The sequence below is a fragment of the Vulpes lagopus genome, chromosome 7, assembly GCF_018345385.1.
Source record: "Vulpes lagopus strain Blue_001 chromosome 7, ASM1834538v1, whole genome shotgun sequence".
In the NCBI taxonomy this organism is placed as follows: Eukaryota; Metazoa; Chordata; class Mammalia; order Carnivora; family Canidae; genus Vulpes; species Vulpes lagopus.
The window spans coordinates 93641470-93666384 of record NC_054830.1 but is presented as its reverse complement, the minus strand read 5'-3'; the positions used below and the strand labels follow the sequence as shown (position 1 = coordinate 93666384).

The 24915-nt window shown below is 39.3% G+C and overlaps 1 protein-coding gene across 1 annotated transcript in view; it reads right to left on the bottom strand.

The window, feature by feature from the left end:
- Positions 1-9275: 9275 nt before the first annotated feature.
- LOC121495213 (translation initiation factor IF-2-like) overlaps positions 9276-24915 on the bottom strand; it is a 32504-nt gene continuing 16864 nt past the window's right edge. Inside the window, exon 5 of the mRNA XM_041762470.1 lies at positions 9276-10233. The gene's annotated coding sequence lies outside the window, so the exon portion shown is untranslated. The remainder of the gene's footprint in view (positions 10234-24915) is intronic.

Here is a 24915-nt window from a genome sequence, read left to right as displayed (position 1 = left end):
TGTGCAGAATGATATAGCGAAGGAAAGAGGAATGAAGATGCCAGGAACAGAAACATGAAATATATTTTAAAACTTTGTTGGCCCCTATTCTATTAAGAAACATATATAGCTGACAAATCTATATTATATTAAGGACATGTTAGATCAGAAGGCTTTTTATTTATAAGGAAATAGAATGAACTCAATTATATCAGGTTATGGGTAATTTGACAATTAAAGTATGTATATAAAGAATTTTTGGCAAAAACCTAAAAGTCTTGTTTTTGTTACATAAGCCTATCTAATACATCAAACTTCAAAGAGATCATTTTGGGGCAGCTCGGGTGGCTCAGCGGTTTACCACCACCTTTGGCCCAGGTTATGATCCTGGAGACCTGGGATCCAGTCCCACCTCAGGTTCCCTGCGTGGAGCCTGCTTCTCCCTCTGCCTGTGTCTCTGCCTCTCTCTCTCTTTCGCTCTGTGTCTCTCATGAGAGATTATTTGTTTATAAATAAATAAAATCTTTAAAAAAAATCCGAGATCATTTTTTTAGCACAATAAAGAAGTATGTCAACGAAGAACCTATGTTCTCCAGAGATCTGTATTATAAGACATAATGCTCGGTTATGAGATTCCTTTTTTTTTTTTAAAGATTTATTTATTTATGATAGAGAGAGAGAGAGAGAGAGAGAGGCAGAGACACGGGAGGAGGGAGAAGCAGGCTCCACGCAGGGAGCCCGATGTGGGACTTGATCCCGGGTCTCCAAGATCGCGCCCTGGGCCAAAGGTGGTGGTAAAGATATAGAAAGTGATTTTTAATGCCAACTTCACATTTGAATCACTAGGGAAGCTTTGTCTAAAATGCCAGTGCTTGGGTCTTTCTCCCAGATTCTCATCTAATTCACCTGAAATGGGTCCAGGCAACAGTAGTTTTAGAAGCTCTGCCAGTGATTCTAATATGCAACGAAGACTGAGAACCACTGGTGTAGAATGGGAAGAAAAGTCTCTCTTCTATCCTTGATCTTTAGCTCCCAAGTCTCCAGCCAGATGCCCCCAGCATTACCAGGCTTTTCTAGAGCACCTTTATATCTCCTCCACTACTGCACATAAATAAGGTATAATGATTAAGAGCTAGTCTCCCGAAATTTAGACTACCTGGGTTTAAGTATCAGCTCCTCTAATCACTAGCTAGCATTTGGACAAATTATTTAATTTCTCTCTGCCTTACTTTTATCTGTAATATGGCGATAATAAGAAATGCCTACTTCCTAAGGTTGTTTTAAAAAAATATTTTTTTTTTTTTTTTGAGAGAGAAAGCACGTGCTTCCTAGAGTGAGTGGGAAAGAGGCAGAAGGAGAGAATCTTTCAAGCAGACTCCCCACTCAGCATGGAGCCCCATGCAAGGCTTCATTTCAGGACCCATGAGATCATGACCTGAGCTGAAACCAAGAGCTGGATGCTTAACCAACTGAGCCACCCAGGTGTCCCCCAGCCATTTTCTAATGACATATTTTGTGGATAGGTTTATTTTATACCTATAAATATTTAACAGTTGCATAGTAATTCACCGAAAGATGTACAATTTAACCAGTTCCTTATGCTGCTGGCATTTAAGTCATTTCTAGTTTTTTTGCTGCCATAAGCAATTTTACAGTGAATCTGTTCTTATACAAATATTTCTGCATGTGTGAAAGTATTTTCTATCACTAGGACAAATGTCTAGAAGAACGCTGTCAATTAAAAAATCTTGGCAGATATTGCCGAATTGTCTTCCAGAAAGCATAAATGAGTCTACACTCCCACTAAGAATGTATGAGAATACCTGTTACCCTAAAACAAAGATATCAAAACTGTGGATATTTGCCAATCTCCTTAGTAAAAATTTCCTCTGCAGATTGATTGATATTGTGAAGGAAATTTGGAATCTCTTCAGAGATTTGTAAACAAACACAATACAAAAGCACTAGGACAAAGATTTTCCTGCAGTGCTCTGGGTTAGGAAGGAGGGCCAGATGAGGCTCCACAGAGGAGGTGACCTTTGATTTAGGCCTTGAAGGACAGGATGAGTTCTGCCATAGAATACCTTGATACTGGTTTGCAGGAAGCCAAATGCTTACCAAATCTGTGTTAACCGAAATGGCAAAATTAAGACCTTTGAGGGGCACCTGGATGACTCAGTGGTTAAGTGTCTGCCTTTGGCTCAGGGTGTGATCCCGGGGTCCTGGGATCAAGTCCTGTATCAGGCTCCCCACAGGGAACCTGCTTCTCCCTCTGCCTGTGTCTCTGCCTCTCATGAATAAATAAAATTAAAAAAAAAAAAAAAAGGATATTTGGAAAACTTGTTTTCTGGAAGGCTGGGGCTTTTCGGGGTTACATACAGCAATGCACTGATGCACAAATATGAATTACATGAGTAAGCAAACCACAGACTCAAGATAGTGGGAAGGACTGGGTCCTGGGGGACCAAATAGGGGTTTTACAATCCACGCCTGGTTTCTTGTACTTCCTGGATGCTGAGCGACATCTAATGGCCAAATGGGAAAAGAAGTCTGTGTTTTCAGTATTTTATTTTCAAGGAAAAGTCATTTGTGGTAACATAAGCACAATTAAAAAGAAGTTTACCTACAGATTTACAGAAAGACGGAAATTTATTTTTCCCCTGTAAACAGAGGTGAAAGCTGAACAAAAATTAATTTTGAGGGGTCTGGTGCACTGAAGGATATAGAAGGGAAATAAGATGTTAGAATTGAAAGAAACTTTAGACCAGAATCCAAGCTCTTCATTTTATCAATGAGAAAATTTACTTCCAGAGGGAATGAACAAACCCAAAGCTCTGCAGCTAGTGAATTATTAGTGCTCTGATGTAGTTATTATTTCTGCACAACAAAGAATAGTGAATATTTACCCATCCATCCAAAGATGAAACAGATGCTTCCTTTTTTTTTTTAAAGATTTTATTTATCTTAAAATATTTACCTATTTAATTTATTAATCTCTCATGAGAGAGACAGAGAGAAGCAGAGCCATAGGCAGAGGAGGAGCCAGCTGTCCTGGCATCTCGACCTGAGCCAAAGGCAAATGCTCAACCACTGAGCCTCCCAGGTGTCCTGAAAGAGATCCTTTCAATTACACTAATACCTATTCATTCACAATAAGGGGCATGTATGGAATTTAATGCTATCTATATAGTACCTGAGATAATGAAGTAGTCAGTTACTGGCCATTAGGCTCTTGCCTAAGGTTACCTGGGTTTTCCGGCCAGTAAGGAACAAAGACAGGGAAGTTCCAACAGACCTCACACTATACTACAAAAAGTTCAAGTAAAGGTGTGACCTCCGTAACCTAAGAGTAATTGTCCCTAATTTTTCTCTTTGCCTTATATCTGCCCGTAGGCAAAGTTGGGACAAGAAACCAGGATCAATCCATATCATTCAATAAATCAACCCCTAAGCACTTACTGACCCCTCGTGTATGTGCACCATCAGAGGGATTTTGGAGGAAACAACACTGTATGAAGCAGAGAACAAGTCACAGTGAACTTACTTCTTCAACCCATTGATCTGACTTGAACCGAGGGCAGCTTAAAGATGGGAAGGAATTTACAGTGATGCAACCACAACCCGGAAAAATAGATTTATTAATTTATCAAATAAACATTTATTGAGCATTTACCACATGCTAGTGCTAGTGCTATGCAGAGATCCAGACTCCAAACTCTCATGGAGCTTTTAACCTGGTAATTATGTCTGCTAACAATTGTGATAAATACTACAAAGAAAAGTACAGGTGCCATCATTTAAAATGTAGCTAATATTTATTGAGTACTTGCTGTGTACCATGCACTATTTGCATTTAACATGCATTAAGTCTTTTAATCCTCACAGCAATCCTATAATAATAACCCTTTATCCTCACATGAGAGTGAGAAAAATTGAGAAACACAGGCTTTTTAAACTTGCCCAAGGTGACACAGGTGGGAAAGTGTAACCTTGGCTATGTATCCTTGGACAAGAAAAGAATGTCAGGGAGATTTAACCTATGGGGCAGAATTAGGATGTATGTAAGAAGCAGCATGATTCCTATTCGTCTTGCCTAGATTAAGCTGATTGCACATACATCCAGTTCAAAACTCTCTGCTGAGATCCAAATCCATAAATGCCTTCATACCTACTCCATCTGGATATCCCATAGGCACTTCAAAATCAATACATCCAAAATCAAAGTCTTCCCTTCCCCTTAGGACATTCTTCCTATGTTTTCTAGCTCAGTAGACTTAGCACTATCCGCTGTTACCCAGGCCATTGGTTTTACCTATCATTGGTTTTGGACAATGAGTGCAAAAGTCAACACAGGGAATAGGCAGCTAAAACCTTTATATTATTAAAAAAACATATTTTTGATTTTGCAGACCCCCTGAAAAATCTCAGAAACTCCAAAGGCTCAGAGATTAAAACTTTGAAAACTGCTGTTCTAGATTAAAAAAAAAAAAATTATTCATGAGAAACACACACAGAGAGGGAGAGACACACACAGAGGGAAAAGTAGTAGGCTCCTTGCAGGGAGCCCAATGAAGGACTCGATTCCAGGACTCTGGGATCACGTCCTGAGCCGAAGGCAGATGCTCAACTGACTGAGCCACCTAGGTGCCCCTTCATGAATGATTCTTAAGCATTTTGGTCCACTGCTTTCTAAAACCAGTCCTTCAGAAATGCTTATTTTAAAGGCATTTATGAATTTTTTTTCCTTTTCTTTTTGGCTGGGCTAAGAGGCTTTATTAGAGAAAGCCAGGATTACAAAGGACCTAACAGTTGACTTCAGAGCGCTTCTTGCCAAAAGTAAGCCCTACACTGAGGAAGCACCAGTTGTCCTGCATCAGCTGCCTGGTTCAGCCTGTCTTCTGTTCGGCCACCTGGGGAGTCTGACCTGTCATTTCCCCAGCACATTCCTACACCAGCACCAATACAATGGAGGGAGAACTTTGCTGTTTCCTTAGCTTCTCCTCTTTCCACTCTTTCCTTCTAGAGTGACACACTGCGCTATCAGAAATGGCATTCCAAGGAGGATGGGACAGATAGAGAGGTGTGGACAGGGTGACATTAACAACATTCCTCTTCCTTCAGACTGCCTCCTTGCCTCCTCTGGCGTCACCTGTGAGAGCGTGTGAACTCGGATTTAGCTGAGTGAATTCTGTGCATGCAAACTAGTTGTGGTGCTCGTTAAAATCACAGATGACCGGGTCCTTCTCTAGAGATAACCATGCCTTAATCTTGGTGATTCTAACGTAGGTGGGTCTTGGGCCACACCTTGCAAAATAGTGACACCTGGTCCCCAGAATCAGCGAGTACATGTGGTCTCTTGAAACCTGGAGGTTGACAATTGAGTATTGACATCTTCATTATCCCAGCTTATGGAAATGATCCCAGCTGGAAGGAATTGATTCATCTGGGGAAGAGTGTGGTCAGTGATCTCTGAAGCACAGAAACATGTTTTCCATTCTTAGTGTGCAGATTGCTGGTCTTCCTTAGTGAGGCAGGCCCAGACAAAACCTCCCGGGCAGCATTTTTCCACAGATGAAATTAGGTCAAAGAGAAAATTCAAAGCAATTGGAGGAGGAAAAAAAAATCTCCAAAACTCAACATGAAGCTGGAGGGGCAGAGGTGAGCCATCCCACCTGCTTTGTCTGCCCGGGTGAAGGCTGATGGCTTGTCACATGCATCTCAGGCCTTCCTGTCCCCTGCGGCTGCCTTCTGAGTCACTGTGGTGGCAGGGGAGGGCCCTTGTCAGAGAACATACAACCTACTCACTGACCATATGACTTTTAGGTGAGGCCACTGTTCCAAGCCAATATAGAAATTAAAGAGCAAGTTCATTGTTCCCTCTTTTATTTAAAGTTCTTTAATCTCGATTTGTCTGCAACTGCAAATTAGCAGAAGGTAGAGAAAACAAGGTGGTGAGTAGATGTCACAGCTGCTAAGTTAGAACCAGTGCCAGGCCTATTAGTCACTAAGATCATTTAAGGGTGGAGTGCACTAGCAGGATAAACATTAAACCCAAAGCAACACTTCCTTATAACAGTTGGGGTTTCCTCAGAAATCCTTACAACAAAAACCTAGATGCCGAGGCAGGCAAATATTAGCATTATAAAAGCCAGCCTTAAGCCAGCCTCTACTTTTCTTTCTACTGTCCTCAGCAGTCGCAGAATGGTGTGGGCTACACTCTGTGAATCAAGATTTCTCATTAAATACGTTTACATTGTAAAAGAGCCTCCCCCAGTTTTAAACTATTCAGTCTTTTAACCTGAAGCATTTAAGAACCACTCCAAGTGATACAAAGAGCACCGAGGTATCACGCATTTGGACTTGGAATCCTGTCTCTGCCCCTCAGCCCAGTGCCTCCAGGTGTTTCAGGATTGCTTTTCTTTTAGTGACTGAGGTTCTTGGTCACACCACTTGGAGGAATGAAGAGACAGACTAGACGAGGAATGGCGGACAGCAAAGCAAAGTTTACTGAGCGACAGTCTAAAGCTCCTGAAGAAGGAAGGGATCTGAGAGGGTTGCCGTTGGAGTTTCTAAGTCTAGGGGGTTTTTAAGAGATTGTTGGCGGGCTGTTTTTTTTTTTTTTTTTTTTTTTAAGATTTTATTTACTTATTCATCAGAGAGAGAGAGAGAGGGAGAGAGAGGCAGAGACACAGGCAGAGGGAGAAGCAGGCTCCATGCAGGGAGCCCGACGCGGGACTCGATCTCGGGTCTCCAGGATCACGCCCTCGACTGAAGGCAGCGCTAAACCGCTGAGCCACCAGGGCTGCCCTTGGCGGGCTGTTTTAATCTGGTTAACCCTCCATGCACCTGCCACCCAATCAGGTTTTTGTTCACGTGCTCATCTACTTATCAGGCAGTTGTTCACGTGGGAAAGGGTGGAGGGCTCCTTCCAGGTTGGTGTAGAATATGGGGTGATAAGAGGATGGGGGTTTTTCCTTTTAAGAGTAGTTTCCTCTTAGGATGAAGGCCCCTTGCCCCTGCCTGCCTTTCTTCTGACAATCCTCCATGACATGTAAGAGGTGCTTCATAAAAACCTAACTATGTGATCAACTTAATGATTGTAGAACAGGGGCACCTGGGTGGCCTCAGTCAGTTAAAGCTTCTGACTCTCGGTTTTAAGCTCAGGTCATGATCTCAGGGATCAAGCCCTGTGTCAGGCTCCCCACTTAGTGGGAGTCTTCCTGGGATTCTCTCTCTCTTATCCCTCTGCCCCTTCCCCTGCTGTCCATGCTCTCTAAAATAAATAAATGAAATATTTAATAATTATAATTATAGAAGTGATAATGATTGATTTACTTCTCTGAACATTCATTTATGCTTCTGTGATCAAGAAGGAAACCTCTTCTGTGTCCCTTACAGAGTTTTTTTTTTTTCAGATCAAATAAGTTATGTTGAAGTTTTGCTTTCTTATGCCCATAATTATCTCAGAAAAATGCATTGAAGGGGCAGCTGGGTGTCTCAGTTGGTTAAGCATCCAGCTCTTGGTTTTGGCTCAGGCCATGATTTCAGGGTTGTGAGGTGGAGCCCCACCTTGGGCTCCATGCTCAACAAGGAGTCTGCTTGAGATTCTCCTCCAGCCCCTCCTCTGCTCTCTTCTCCTAAGAAACTAGGACTAGTGGTAATCTGCACATGGGGGAACTGAGAGATAGAGGTCATGGTTAGGTAAAAGATTTTCTTTTCATTGTATGTACAGTACTTTCTAACCTATGGGGGGAATGCATGTGTAAGAATCACTGATATGCAATTTAGGCTTTAATAAAATCTTCATGAAAATGCAGAAGCATTTTATTACATTTTTAATTTTTTTTTTTTAAAGATTTTATTCGTGAGAGACACAGAAAGAGGCAGAGACATAGGCAGAGGGAGAAGCAGGATCCCTATAGGGAGCCTGTTATGGGACTTAACCCCAGGATTCCAGGATCATGACCAGAGCCGAAGGCCCATGCTCAGCCACTGAGTCACCCAGGTGCCCATGTTATTAAGTTTACATTCAGATCTGTTATGTTGACTGCAATGCCTTATAACACAGTTCAAACTAAGTGTGTTCTATGTGAGAATTAAAATTATACAGTAGAAGGACCTCTGGCTGGTTTGGTCAGTGGAGCATGTGGCTCTTGATCTCAGGGTTGTGAGTTCAAGTGCCACATTGGATGTAGAGATACTTAAAAATATTGAAATAAAGCTATAGTAGAAAAGCTATATACTTCTTAGGGTTACATTTCTTATCTGATGAAAGTCAATGCCCTTGAGCTATTTAATTCAATGGAAACATTAGTTCAGAGACACTTGAAAAGGCAAGGCAGAAAGAACAGTTTGGAATTTATATGCTGGAATCTGATATAGTAGTTGTGAACCTGAACATTTTTATCCTGGGAAAGTCTGAAATGCAGGGATAAATAAGACTACTTGTAATAACCCAATAGAAACTATATCATAAGCTTATTATGTGCCAACAAATTTTATTTAATATTTTGACATAACTACAATCTCTTTTTTGATGAGAGCTTTGATATTGAAGTGGGCTCACTGAAAATGAGAGCTATGTCAGAGAATTACATCTGAAATACACAAATCCTCACCTGGATATTTTAGTGGTATGGCAATAACTACTCTATAACCTTCTAAAAAATAAATACAAATAGATGCGATGGTGAAATCTCTCCTTAAGGTCCTCTTTCTCAATAAACTATAATTCAGCAAACTTGACTTTTCAGTTTACCAAGAAAAGATTGGGTAATAAATGTAATCATAGAGTAGATAGTCATCAGCCCTGTCCAGAAAAATATATACTATTTGAATGATTCAAGAGGAAAATAAAAAGCAAAAATGCAGAATTTGTTTCCCCATAAGCAAGACATGAGAATGGCCACGACCATTACTGAGCATTAATCATTTGACAATCTCCTTCCCATTAACCTCAAGAGATTATCGTGTCTCTTCCTTATTGTCAGGAGGCCTAGAGTTCTGTCCCAGCTTTGTTCCTACAGTCATAACTTGATCTTATCTTTAAAACTTTAAAACCCTTGTCTTTATTTTGAAACTGGAATAATAGAGGAACATAGTGTGATTGTTGCAAAACCATAGAAACTTGAGCTGAAAGAACCTTAAAGATTATCTTGTTACAGTTAATTTTTATTTTTTGGCAGAATTCTTTTTCTTAAGATTTTATTTATTTATTTGAGAGAGACAGAGAGCATGAACGAGGGAGAGAGGGAAAAGGGAGAAGCAGACTCCTCGCTGAGCAGGGAGTCTGATACCGGGGCTCGATCCCAGGACCTATCATGACCTGAGCCTAAAGCAGACACTTAACTGTGCCACCCAGGCTCCCCTTAGCAGAATTCTTATTAAAACAAAAATATAAGGAGTAAGAGGAAAGATAAACAGCTTTGGCTGAGAGTGGCTGCTCAGGCCCTGTGTGCTGGCCTCCCTGTGCCCTCCTCTGGTCCTTTAGGGGAGCCCTGAGGCTCCACAGCACAACCCGAACCAGACTTAGTCTAGCCTCAGTTCACAGACCAGTGAACAGAGGAACTTTCAGAGTTTGTTGCAAAGCAATAGCAGATTCAGGACACCTTGCTCCTTTGTTGTATCTACTGTCATAGCAACAAACATTTATTGAATGACATTTATTGAACGGACTAAGCGTGATAAGTTCTTTACTTCCTTATCTCTTTTATTCTTACAATAACCCTCTGAGGTGTGGATATTGCAAAGATCAATGTAATAGATAAGAAAAATAAGGCAAAGGGAAAATAGATAAATTGCCCAAGGTCACATGGTCACCATGTTGTCCTCTCAGGCTTCAGCTGTTTCATCCATAAGGAGCTGGATAGGATAATTTCTGAAATGCACACCAGACTGCAGCTCTAAAGCTTTATAATCTTATTTTAGGTTGTGAGACTTGTTCTTCCATCATGAGTTGTTTCTTCTGAACCAGTTACATTCTCTGAAGCCTACAGAGGGACATTTTAAAACACAATTGTTTCAATTTATCAATCAGTTGAGTCTGACAATCTTTCACCTGTGAGCAAGTATGCCCATTGACCCAGTGTTTATTAAAGCAATCTATGGTATGATGGTGATAAATTGCTTTGGTCTTGGTCTTTGTGGTCGGAGAACAATGAAGCAGGAAGTGGTAGGACAAAAAGCTTCCTTTGAGATGATTATTTAGCAGCAGAAGCAGCAAAAAGATGCAGATAATGGTGGATAGACAGGAACCTGTAAGAGGAGTTTAAGAACAGGCAGGTGAGAGGCAACAACAGGTAATGTGATCACGGTAAACTTGGAGCAATTTTTTATTATGCAAGTGGACACAAACCCGCTAAGGAGATAGAGAATTTTGTTTTACAGTCCACTTGGCTAAAATCATAACTTTTTTTTTTGTATAAGAAACAAAACTTATGGGATGCCTGGGTGGCTCAATGGTTGAATGTCTGCCTTTGGCTCAGGCACGATGCCTGATGCCAAGTTCTGGGATCTCTCCCATCCGGCTCCCTGCAGGGAGCCTGCCTCTCCCTCTGCCTATCTCTCTGCCTCTCTCTGTCTCTCATGAATAAATAAATCATAAAAAAAAAGAGAAAGAAACAAAACTTATTACCCAAATAATTCTTGAACTGTTGCGATGACCCTGCAAAGAGGAGAGCCATATTTTTATAAAGATAACCAATTCTTGAACTTCTACTGATGAATTATATACAAAGATGATTTGATACATCAAAGTAGCATAATAGTTAATCTTCTTTATTTTGTTGTTTCAAATCATATTTAAACTCAAGGATAGTTCACTACTTCCTTGGTTTGAATTTCCTGCCCACAGAGTTAGAGTTCTTATCTCTGTATGCATGCCAACCTGCAGAATGGTGTTTTTCACTCAAAAAGTAAAATTAATGTGATTTTTACGAGAGGAATTATACTTTGGTTCTGCCTCTGACCTCTTCCTCTCTTCCAGCCTCATTCCCTGCTCTCTTCACAGTGTCTCTTTTTTCTACAGTAATTCCCAATTTCTTATAGTTTCCCAATACACTGGAATGTGTTATATCTTTGTACCTTAGTACATACTCCTTCCCACCCTCAATGGAACAGCATCTCCTCTTTCTATTTCCGATAGGCCTACCTAACTCCTATTCACCATCTTACAATCTTCTCAGTTGTCATGTCCTCCTGGAAACTTCTACCACTAAAAAACTGCAGGGAGGGAACCTGGGTGGCTCAGTGGTTGAGCATCTGCCTTTGCCTTGCTTTGTGATCCTGGGGTCCTGGGGTCAAGTTCCATATCAGGCTCCACAGAGGGAGCCTACTTCTCCCTCTGCCTATGTCTTGGTCTCTCTCTCTGTGTGTCTCATGAATAAATAAATAAAATCTTAAAAAAAAAAACTGCAGTGAATATTTTTCTATATATCTTTGCACATATTTCTGAGTGTGCCTTTCATGGGAATTATTAGAAGTGGATTTACTGTGACAATGATTATTAATATGTACAAGGGTCTTAACACACAGAAGACCTCATTCTCTTAAAATAATCAGGGATGATAAAATGTTTATAAAGTCAATCAGTTCTTCACTTGCAAATGACAGCACAAACCAGTGGCCCCTTCTGCTTCACTCCTCTTGACCCTGGGCTCTCCTGGTGCTGCTACTACTTCCTTTTCATAAATGCTCCTGTTTTATTTCTGGGGGACCTTGTAAAGATCTGGCCCTTTTTTGTTCTAGAAATCTCCTCCTCTACCCCTTATTGCCCTGGACCTGTCTACCTGTCTCACTCACCTTCTACCACTTATGCCAAACAGAGGTTCCAGAATGCAGAAATCAGATTAAGAAGGGTCAAATGGTCAAGTTTCAGGGACTTCCAGGGGCCCCGGGCTATGATTTATTACATTGGTGGCTTTCATGGTAATGCCCTAGGATTTTTAGGGGCCTCTAAGGGGAGAGACAGAAGGCAAGGGAAAGCCAAAACCAAAACCCCAGGTACTTCCTTTTGTACATCAATCAGTGTCTATTTTGCCTCTTTTATATGTACTGTGCTTGAGTAAGGTTTCATTTGAAGAGGAGATAGAAGAAGAAGAAACAAAAACAAAGACAGAAACAAAACTACAAGACTTAAAAAAAAAAAAAAAAAGGTCATTACTCTGATTTATGAGTTTATGAGTTTACCAAGGTTGAGTGGGCTGGCCTAGGAACCTCACCTCACCATTATGTTTCAACTTTGGTCTTTTTTGGAAAACACATTCATTCATTAATCTTAAAGTGACCAATTTGTCCTGGCTTGCCTGATATTTTCTTGGTTTTAGCACTGAAATTCTGTGTTCTGGGAACCCCATTGGTTCCGGGCAATGCCACCTTATTCCACTCATTCTTTCCACCCATTTATTTAAAAAAAAAAAAAAATAAAATAAAATAAAAATCACTGAGCAGTTACCACATGCCACGCACTGTACTAGACACTGGAAAATAAAGAAAAACTTTGAAAGGGTGACTGGGTGGCTCAGTTGATTAAATATCTGACTCTTGATTTTGGCTCAGGTCATGATCTCAGGGTTGTGAGACTGAGCCCCAAGTTGGGCTCCAAGCACTGGGCATTGAGCCTGCTTAAGATTCTCTCTTTTCCTCTGCCCCTCCACACCTCCTGCTTGTGTGCTCTCTCTCTAAAAGTAAAAAAATAAAAACTTTGACAAAGTCCCTGACCTTGAGGCATTCACAGAGGAGCAGGTTCAGAAGGACACTAACATTCAAGAACAACAAACAACAACGAAACCTTGGTAAATGACACTACAGAGCAGTCTTCAAAATTGAATGTTTCCATCATAAAAATACTGAGCATTCACCCAAATAAATTGTATCTATGAATTATACTCATGTCCATAACAATAAGAGGTAAAATTGTATGGCACTACTAAGTGCCAAGTATTGTTCTAAATGCCTTACAAACAGTGGCTCAGTTAACCCTCACAACAACTTCGAAGTAAGTACTATTATCATACCCATGGTGTTTTAAAAACAGCTGCAAATTCTTTGGCATGCCTTCCATCAGAAGGTCTAATTCCTCATCCCTTGAAGCTGACCTGACCTTAGTGACTTGCTTGGTTAATAGAATGCAGGAAGAGTGATATTTGGGGACCTCTGAGGTTATGTTACTAAACGGCCCATTCTGGGGGAAGTCTGATGTCAGTTGAAGAAACACAAGTTGGACAGTGGAGAAATATCCAAGTGGCCCAGCTATTAAAGTCCTCCTAACCCAGGTATGAGGTACACAAGTGAAGAAATCTACAGATAATTCCAGTCCCAGTCCACATATGGCTGCAACCATACGAGGGATCCCAAATGAGAACCACCCAGAGTCCAGTTATCCTCCAAAACTCTAGAAGATAATAATGAAGTATTAAGTCTTCAAGTCTTAGATTGGTTTGTCATGCAATAATAGGTAATTGGAACACAATCTACTTTATAGATGAGAAAACTGAGACACAGCATGGTTAAGTAACTTGATCAAATCAAATCCAGCCAGCAAGTGGCAGAGCCAGCATTTGAGTCCAGGCAGTTTAGCTTCAGCATCCACTGCAGTGTTCTGCCTTTGCCTTAAAAAAAAACTTACACAGGGATGCCTGGGTGGCTCAGTGGTTGGACATAAATGAAATCTAAAAAAAATAAAAAATAAAAAAATAAAAAAAGGAAGAAAGAAAGAAAGAAAGAAAAAGAAAATCCTAAGGAATCTCCTGAAAAACCTGTTAGAATTAAGAAATAAAATCATCAAGAATAAGATCACTAACAACAAAATCCAATTGTATTTCTAAACACTAGAAAGGGACAATTCAAAAATAAAATTAGGAAAAAGAAAACAATTGTATTTATAATAGCATCAAAAATAAATACTTAAGAATACATTTACAAAACAAATGCAAATCTTGTGCTCTGAAAACCAAAAACTGTTGAAAGAAAGTTTAAAAGACATAAATAAGTGGAAAGGTAATCTATGTTCGTGGATTGGAAGACTTAATACTATTAAGATGGCATTACTCTCCAAATTGATCTACACATTCAGCATGGCCCCTGTCAAATTCCCAGCTGTCTTCTTTGCAGAAATTAGCAAAATGATGCTAAAAATAATACAGAAATGCAAAGGATGCAGAATAACCAAAACAATCTGGAAAAAGAAGAACAAAGTTGGATGACTCACACATCCTGATTTGGAACTTAATACAAAGCTATAATAATTAGGAGAGTGGTATACTGGCATAAAAATAGATGTGTGGATCATTAGAATAAAATTTAGAGTTTAGAAACAAACCCTCATATTTACAGTAAATTGATTTTTGACAAGGAGGCGAGGCAATTCGATGAATAGAGAATACTTTCAGCAAATGGTACTAAGAGAAATGGATGTCACATGCGAAAAAATAAAGTTGGACTCCTATCTCACATTATATAAAATGATTAACTTAAAATGAATCATAGACTTAAATGTAAGAGCTAAAACTATAAATAGCTAAACTAGAGGTACAAATTTTCAAGACTTTGGATTGGATTCGGCTATGGTTTTTTAGATATGACACCAAAAGCATAAGGACCACCACTTCCCCAAAGAAAAGATACATCGATCATTACTAAAATGTTTAACTGTTTTAGCTTTCAGTGACATCATCAAGAAAGTGAAAAGACAAACTACAGATTGGGAGAAAATATTTGCATATCATACATATATCTAATAAAGGCATTCTTAAAATAGCAAGAATGTGGAAAAATTTGAACTCTTGTACATTGCCACTAGTAATGTAAAATGGAGTGGCTACTGTGGTTAAGAGTTTGGTGGTTCCTCCTAAAGTAAAACATAGAATTATCATATGACCTAGCAATTCTACCCCCAGGAATACACCCAAAAGGATTGAAAACAAGTGCTCAAACCAATGCTTTTATGCCATTGTTCATAGCAGTGTTATTCACAATAGCCAAAAGAACTGGAAACAACTCCAATACCCATCCAGGGATGAACAGATAAATAAAATGTGGTATATTCACATAACAGAATACTAGTCAGCCATAGAAAGGAGTGAAGCACCAATAAATGCTACACCATGAATGAATTCTGAAAGCATGCTAAGTTAAAGAAGTCAGACAAAAAGGTTGTATGATTTCACTTATATGAAGTACCCAGAATTGGCAACCCAGAGAGATAGGATGTCTATTAGTGGTTGCCAGGGATTGGGGGAGAAAGGAATGAGGAGCAACTGCTGATGAATACAGAGTTTCTTGTTGGGGTGATGAAGGTGTTTTAGAATTAGACAGTGATGATAATTGCACAAGTCTATGAATATATTACAAGCCATGGATTTATAACCTTAAACTGGTAAACTATATGGTTGAATTAGTTAGAATTCCCCCAAAGAAACAGAACCAATAGGATATATGTATGTAGATATTCATAAGAGGAAATTTATTATAAAAATTGGCTTAGTGATTAGGAGGACTAAGTTCCACAATCTGCTATCTACAAACTGATTAACCAGGAGAGCTGGGTATGCAATTCAGTTCAAATCTGAAGGCCCGAGAATCAAGGGAGCAGATGGTGTAATTCCTAGGCTTGACCTTCCCAGTCTAAGAAAGGGAATTCACCTTTCCTTCTTCTTTGTGTTCTATTCCTGGCACTCAATGGATTGGATGATGCCCACCCACTACTGGTAAGAGAGGATCTTCTTTTCTCATTTTATGAATCAAATGCTGTATCATTCAGAAACACTCCCACAGACAAATGCAGAGAAACTGTTTGCCAGCTATCTAGGCATCCTTTAGCTCAGTGAAGTTGACACATAAAATTAACCACTACATATGGTATGTCAATTATATATCAATAAAGTTGTTACATTTACCATGATTCAGGTGAAAATCAATCAAAAGCTATGTATAATTTCCAATGCAAGTGTTGGAAAAGTATGAAAATACAACAGAGATTAGATGGGATAATGCAAGTTCTATGTTTCTAAGTATAAAATTTATATTTTCATAGCTTCAATTGGTGACTGACATAAAATTCCATTATTAAGGAGTATTTAAATATTATATTCAAATGTTCTAAGTGTCATACTTCCCTTCCTTAGCTTTTCCACAGATGCTAAATTTTACCTTTTGGCTCAGACTCTACAACTAAAGTGAGAATAAAAAAATATGATTCTCTTAACTGGTAGTTGTGAAATTAAGATTAATCTGCAGGCAGAATAGGTGAAATAAAATGGTTTAAAATTTTTTGTGATATATAACTCATTCTTCAAATAAGATGTAAATTGGAAGTCTAGCATATGGAACAGATGAAAATGTAAATGGAGCTCCTTTGGTTGAGATATGGAGAGAAGGAAGCCCTTGCCTCCATATCCACTCCTACAAAAATATCTCAGCACAGCCAAGTCAGCAGCTCTTTACTGTTCCATGGAGCAAAGTTTTTTTTTTTATTTTTTTTATTTTATTTAGAGAGGAAGGCAGGGAGGCACAGAGGGAGAGGGAGAGAATCCTAAGCTGACTCCTCACTAAGTGTAGAGTCTCACACAGGGTTCCATCTCTCTGAGATCATGCCCTGAGCCACAATTAAGAGTGAGCTGCTTAACTAAGCCACCCAAGTGCCCTTTAAAAAAACATTATTAATTTATTTAAAGATTGTTTATTTGAAAGGGAGAGAGAAAGTGGGAAAGGCAGAGGCAGAGAGAGAATCTCAAGCAGATTCTCTGCTGGGTCTGGAGCCCGGCGTGGGGTCAGCACTGGGCTAGGTTCAGGGCTCGCTCTCACATCCATGAGATCAAGGATCCCATGCTCTACCTACTGAGCAAGCCAGGCACCCCTAATGGAGCACAGTCTAAACAGTATGGTGACTCAGCACACCAGTTTTTGACAAAGTACATAAACTCCATGGGCTTCCATTTCCTATCTGTCAGATGAGAGGTTGAACTAAAACCCCTTGAAAGCTCCCTTCTACTCTCAAAGTCTATCATTATAGCACTAAATTTAGTTTAGTTAGCACTAAAGCAGCTAACAAAAAGGCTATTATCTATTGGCTTCCAAAATTTTTATCAATCACCCCAGAACTTAAGGAATTTATTTAAATGATTTATTTGTTTTGAGAGAGAGAGCAAGCATGGGGGGGGGGGGCAGAAGGAGAGAGAGAAAGAATCCCAAGCAGACTCTCTATGGAGTGCAGAGCTCGACAGGGGGGACTTACCCCACAACCCTGAGACAAGACCAAGAGTCACACGCCCAACTGAGTGAGCCACCTAGGTGCCCCAAGAGCTTAAGGAATTCGAACAAAGATCAAAACAAGCCTTCAGCTTTCCCAAACTTCTAAAATACTGTCAAAGTAAACTGGATGAAAACAGAGAGTAAGGGAAAGGTTTGTATCAAAGTCAATGAAATAGTTTGAACAAAGAGCATCTGGTTTCCATTGATCTTTCTTATCTCTTAGATAAAGGTAGTTAATGGCCCATAAATACAAAGGATAGGCTTATCTCAGGAGGAAGGAGGAGGGCAGCATCTCAAGGAGAAGCAAACAAAAGGACCTCTACTGAGATGAGAAACTGGTCACTGATCAGATAGCTTGGAGCAGGCAAACACTTGAAGATTTAAGAAAAAGAAACTAGTTTAAGAGCTGGGGGGGTGGGCAGAGCAGAGATTTGTGCTGGCTAAAATGCTGCCAGCAGGGAGGCTGTGTTAATAAAGAACATGGCAGCTTTCACACAGAAACATCTGAAGGAGAGCCTCAGCAGGTTTTCTCCTAGAAACATGGTCCTAGAAATGCCTGGGTGGCTTAGCGGTTGAATGTCTGCATTTGGCTCAAGGTGTGATCCCTGGGTCCTGGGATCAAATCCCACATTGGGCTCCTATAGGGAGCCTGCTTCTCCCTCTGCTGTGTGTCTCTGCCTCTCTCTCTCTCTTTGTGCCTTTCATGAATAAATAAAATCTTTAAAGGAAAGAAAGACAGAAAGATAGATAGATCCTAACTCTTTGGTACTCAAATTGGGGGTCATGGACCAGCAGCATGTACAGTAAGTATATTAGAAATTCCCAGTACAGTACAGTAAGTATATCAGAAATGCAGAGGGGTGCCTGGGTGACTCAGTTGGTTAAGCACCTGACTTAAGCTCAGATCATGATCTCAGCATCTTGGGATCAAGCCCGGGCATTAAGCAATATCCCACTGGGCTCTGCACTTAGCAAGGAGTCTACTTCTCCCCTTCTCTCTCCCTCTGCCCCTCCCCCTGCTCATGTGCACGCCGGTGCGGTGCGCTCTCTTTCTCAAATAAATAAATAAAATCTTAAAAAAAAAAAAAAAAAAAGGAAATGTAGTTGTGGGTCCAACCCACACCTACTAAATCAGAATCCACATTTTAACAAGATTGCTGGTGATCACGTGTTAAAGTTTGGGTGTAGCTGGAACACCAGCTTCACAAAGACAGCAACTATGCTTGTGATACCTAGCGATAGAGAAAACTCCCAAGCATTCAAACTATTGTATCTGAGTTCCATCCATCTTAATAAAGAAAAGGCTAAAAGTTAAAATAAATAAAAACCTTCATGCTAAAAATCATTAAAATTATCCTTCAATCTGGGAAAAAGTCAGTATAAGCATAGATTAATTCCAGTTAATCCTGAATGTGATAAGTAAAGATGATACGAGATTAAATAATCCTGAGTTCTCATCACGAAAACCCCCTTTTTTTCGTTTTCTCTTTTCTGTATCTCTGACATGCATGATAGATGCTAACTGAATTTATTGCAGTAATCATTTCACAATATATGCAAGTTGAATATATGCTGTTCACCTTAAATTTATATACTAATGTATGCCAATTTTATCTTCTTTTTTAAAAAAGATTTTATTTATTTATTCATGAAAGAAGAGAGAGAGGCAAAGACACAGGCAGAGGGAGAAGCAGGCTTCCTGCGAGGAGCCTGATGTGGGACTTGATCCCAGGACCCAGGGATCACACCCTGAGCAGAAGGCAGATGCTCAACCACTGAGCAGATGCTCAACCCAGGCATCCCTGCCAATTTTATCTTAACAAAACTGGAGAAAAATTAATCAATGGATATAAAGAAGCTGAATTGTAATATTTTTACTATCTAGTAAATCTTACCTGTAAGACCCAAGAAGGTTGAGTCTATATGCATTTCACTTACCTAACACATTGCCTTACAAATAACCAACATTCAACAAATATTTGCAAAAATTAATGAAAATACAACTGGTACTTTAAAGGGTAAATATCATGGTATATGAATTACATCTTGAAAACAAAACGAAAAAACAAGATACAATTGGGAACTGTGGCATGCCAGGAATATACCAGACTGTAAGCTCCATGAGGGCAGGGGACATGTCTGATTTGTTCACCACAATACCCCTAGCACAAATTTAGCATACAACTACTGCATTGCTCAGGAAATATGAGTAAAGGAATGGATGGATAAGTGAATGGGAGGTCACTTCTCTAGGAGCATACCTGAAAATGGAATAGACAATTAACTCCTGTTGGAGAAATCTACTCTTTAATCCCAAGATTCCTATGAAATTCAAACCAAATTTACCTGACACCGAAAAGGACATGAGGGACACCTGGGTGGCTCAGTGGCTGAGCGGCTACCTTCAGCTCAGGGCATGATCCCAGTCTGGAGATCCAGTCTCACATCAGGCTCTCAGTGAGGAGCCTGCTTCTCCCTCTGCCTATGTCTCTGCCTCTCTCTCTCTGTGTCTCGAATGAATGAATGAATGAATGAATGAATGAAATCTAAAAAAGAGCACGAATATGACATGAATAGATATCATTTGATACTTACCATCATAACTTAATGATTTTCAGTAGAATTTCAATAGTTTAAACTTTACTAGGGATGGGCAGAGAATAACATTTTTTTTTAATTTTTAAAAAGATTTTATTTATTTATCCGTGAGAGACATAGAGAGAGAGGCAGAGACACAGGCAGAGGGAAAAGCAAGCTCCATACAAGGATTCTGATATGAGACTCGATCCCGGAACTCTGGGATCATGCCTGGAGCCAAAGGCAAATGCTCAACTGTTGAGCCACCTAGGCATCTCAAAAATTGTTTTTAAATAAACAAACTTTGCCATACATAAAATGGGGGTAGATTTTAGCCTAATATGGGTCTAATTTAGCCTAATATGGGGAATGCCCATATTAGGTGTCATGTGTAATGTCTCACACATTCTAGTTTTTAAAGATATTTTTAGAAATGCTACTTACATGGCCACATTATCTAAAAGCAGTTCCTCTGCATGAATCCTGCCATGTAGGCCTGGGAAATACTGGGAAAATTTATCTTTGGCCCTTCCAGGATTTTCTTTTTTCTTTTTCTATTTCTTTTTTATTTTTATCTTTTAAAGATTTTATTTATTTATTCATGAGAGACACACAGAGAGAGGCAGAGACAGGCAGAGGGAGAAGCAGGCTCCACATAGGGCGCCTCCTGTGGGACTTGATCCCGGGACTCCAGGATCATACCCTGAGCCATAGGCAGAAGTTCAACCACTGAGCCACCCAGGCACCCCTCTTATTTCTTTTTATTTATTTTTTTAAGATTTTATTTATTTATGCATGAGAGAGAGAGAGAGAGAGAGAGACAGGTACAGGGAGAAGCAGGCTCCATGCAGGGAGCCCAACATGGGACTCAATCCGAGGTCTCCAGGATCCCACCCTGGGCTGAAGGTGGCACTAAACCGCTGAGCCACTGGGGCTGCCCTCTTTTTTCTTTTTAAAAAGATTTTATTTATTTATTTATTTGAGAGTGAAAGAGAGGAAGAGAATGAGCATGTGAATGTGCTTGAGTTGGGGGAGAGGCAGACGGAGAGGGAGAGAGAAAATCTTGAGTAGACTCTGTGCTGAATGTGGAGCCAGACTCAGGGCTCCATTCCAGGTCCCTGAGATCATGACCTGAGACAAAATCAAGAGTCATAAGCTTAACTGACTGAACCACCCTGACGTCCCTCGAGATTTTTTTATTAAAAAAAAATAGAGTAATATTTAGCATGTACAAAAGAATACATGTTATAATTAATATGTGACTATGTGTTCTGCTTAAGAAAAAGAACATTATCAATATCAGGATTTACTTCCTTTGGGGATCTTATAGCTATTTCTGAAGGATTCTGGCTTCTAGATATCTGGCATTGAGATAAAAGTTTGAGAAATATATATTTAGTAAGGTATTACTTGCTGAGAATTGCTTTAGATTTACCATTCTTGAATGTCTAAAAATTTGAAGCATTCTTTCTGATAATAAAAGTGTATGTATTCATTGTAGAATTTTTTGAAAATAGGGAAACATATGAAGAAAATAATAATCCCACTATCTCCAGATAGTTGTTAACATTTTGAAATATGCATGTACACACATCGACACACTCACATAAGAATGCACTATTAGGTGTCGCGTTCCTTTCAAGACATAAAGATATGAGTCCCTAATAGTGGAATTTCTGGCGTTGTGGCAGGCTGGTGGGAAATTTATTTGGGATTAAACAAAACTGTATCAAACAAAACATTGCATTTACAACAAGATAGCATTATAGTGATGCTCCTCAGATATTCAGTTATTTTTTTTTTAAAGATTTATTTATTTATTTATGATAGACAGAGAGAGAGAGAGAGGCAGAGACACAGGAGGAGGGAGAAGCAGGCTCCATGCTGGGAGCCCGACGTGGGACTCGATCCAGGGACTTCAGGAATGCGCCCTGGGCCAAAGGCAGGCGCCAAACCGCTGCGCCACCCAGGGATCCCCAGATATTCAGTTATTAAGTAACACAAATAGCTCTAGGGCTATGAGATGGGTGTTAGTAATTTCAGTGTAATTCACACAAACTGGCATTGAATTCATTTACTCACAATAAGATAAGAGTATTCAGCCAAATTCATGCAAAGTAAGCATATGCCTGATGCCTCATGCATTCACATGTTCACAGATATAAATTTACCCAGACTGATGGGTGGTGGCAGAGCCAAAGGGTTGGAACAGTGAAATGACACCAGACAGAACCAGAGTGCCAGGAAACCTTAGTTACTCCTAATAAACTACCCACAAACCAGACAAAGCTGGGTAGGCAAGTGTGTCTGTGTCTGGGAGGTGAATGAGGAGATGAGAGTTAAATGAAAGACAGACAGGTTTCAAGTGTGTATCACATGAATGTCTTTTCTAATTGAGCGATGGCAACTAGTCTAGCAGGTTCTTGTCCCCTTGAGGGAAAAGCTTGTGCAAACAGGTAACTCTTGCATAAGGTTTTTTTTTTTTTTTTTGCATTAACAAATTTTGGTTTTTATGTGAGGACCCTCCACCAAAGAAGAGATCATATTGAGAGACTAAGAAAGATGCTTCTCTGGCTGAGCTAATATTTCCCTGTTGGTTTTAGTGTCTAGGACATAAGGGAAACAGTAACTCAGTGTAAGGGGTGTGTAGGTGGAGTTTGGGGGTGTCAAGTTCAGGAATTTGAATTGGGAGACAAGCTCAGGTTGGGACAGAAGTGCAAAAACATGCCAGAGGTAGGATCCAAAATATGAGAAGCCAAATAAACTAAAATTGGAGTCTAAAGCCACACTCAAAAATCACAGTGTTGAGGCAGAAAAGACCAACAGTAAAATCCAGGATACAAGGAAAGTACAGGAAGACTGGTGTCATATAGTAAGCTTCTGTACATTTTTCTAAAGAGGACTGAACATGTAAACAGTTGTCTGCATGAGTGGATCTGGCAAGCTTGGAGGCAGACAAGGTCACTTCATCACTCACAAGGCAAAAGGTTCATATCTGTCAGCCATCCTTCATATCTAACTATATGGTATGTAATAGATTAAATCAGCCAGTATAGGTATTTAGAGAACAATATATTTTTTAAAGATCTTATTTATTTATTTGAGAGAGAGCAAGAGAAAGAGCACAAGAGAAAACATGAGCCGGGGGGCAGGGCAGAGGGAGAGGGAGAAGCTGACTCCTCCCTGAGCAGAGAGCGGGATACCCTGAGATCATGACCTGAACCCAACAGACTGAGCCACCAAGGCACCTCATTTAGCAAACAATAGTAAGCAAATAAATTAGTATACCTTACATTTGTTTCAATTATTATATTGAGAATTTGTTTCAATTATTATCCTCAGAATTCTCCGTTGTGATGTTTGTAGCTAGAAAAGATTGTGTGACTCCCTTGAAAGAGGTAATCACTTGTAGATTTATCAGAGAAATGACCATATGTATGCGATAGCAAACTATCGCTAAAAATCTAAAAATAATAGACCAATCTTGTAAAAGCCCCTTGCTCATTAATCACGTGCATCATAGTTTTGCTGGATTTGATGTGCCCAGAATAAGTGCTTTAGGTATCAAATTCAGCATTCTGGTCATTTTTTATTTGTTTGGGTTCCATAGCTGTAAATTATGTTTCGTGTTAACTTGACTAATGTTTTGTTGTCCAAACAACTGGATTTGACAAGCAGTAATGGTTAACCAAGAGATAGACAATCACATTTTTACGTTCCTCTTCTGTCTAATACAAAAATCCATATAGGGCTATTGTTTAATACTATGTTTAGATGATACCTGCATCAGGCAAGGTTTTATTGTAAACGTATACACAGGCTATAAATATAATAGCACATTTTGGTTTTATTCCCAGAGTAGGAAGGCTTCTTTCTAACTAAACCTAAATATGTCTTTTAGAAGGTCTCCCATCAAGGACAGTCCCCACATTTCAGGCCAATCTAGTCTTAAAATTCCACCAGTAACAAGAGCTCAATGAGATTTTTCTCCAGCTTCTTGGTGTCCAGACTATTCTCTTGCTACACAAAAAATTAACATTTAATTGAGGTTTGGTTTTCTTAATTTCCCTTACTCCCCAGATCAGTTAAAGGTCTTTATCAGTTTCTTCTGACAGCTTTGTTCTCTTTCCACTTGGCTTAAGAATAAAGAGATGATAGTCACAAAGACACATCCTTACACTGACAGAGTAAACTTCAAATCTGCAGGGAGTCATTTGCTATTCTCTTAAAAAGAGAGCAAACCTCCCTTACCAATAGCAATCCAGCTGTTTTGTTTTTGTTTCCTGCACCATCTACTTCTCATAGAAAGTTTAACATTTTGACTTTTACCAAAGCAAACTCTTCATTTAAACATTGTATAGCTTTTATTAAATGAACATGAGTCAATATACATAATGCATTTATTGAACCTTCTAGCAGCAATTTTAATTATCATTATATATCAAGTTTTTATTCACAAATAAAACAACACAATGCTATATTCCAAAAAAAGTTGCCTAAATTATCTTAATATAATATTCTAGGTTTTTTTAAAAAAGATTTTATTTATTTATTTATTCATGAGAGACACAGAGAGAGAGAGAGAGAGAGAGAGAGAGGCAGAGACATAGGCAGAGGGAGAAGCAGGCTCCATGTACCGGGAGCCCAACGTGGGATTCGATCCCGGGTCTCCAGGATCGCGCCCTGGGCCAAAGGCAGGAGCTAAACCGCTGCACCACCCAGGGATCCCCATATTCTAGTTTTCTAAAGCTGTTCAAGTTTTAATCAAAGTTGAAATTACCTTATACAAATTACTTTAATCTTTTCTATATTTTAAAATAAATTTTGATGTAAAATGTAAATATATGCAAATAATTTGATACATATTCTTTTTTTTTTTGATACATATTCTTAATAAAAAACATTCATGAGGATCAAAGAGTCATGTAAATTGGTTGTAAAATCCATATTCTACTATATTTTGTACACAAAACCTGGTTATTAATCTTAGCCACATATATTTACTTCCTGAAAAAAAAAGAGAAGTTTTATTTCATCTAGGCTTATGTAATTAATGACTTGAAGTGATTATAAAGAAGAATCACAGCATTTTAGAGTTTCTCAGATGAAGAT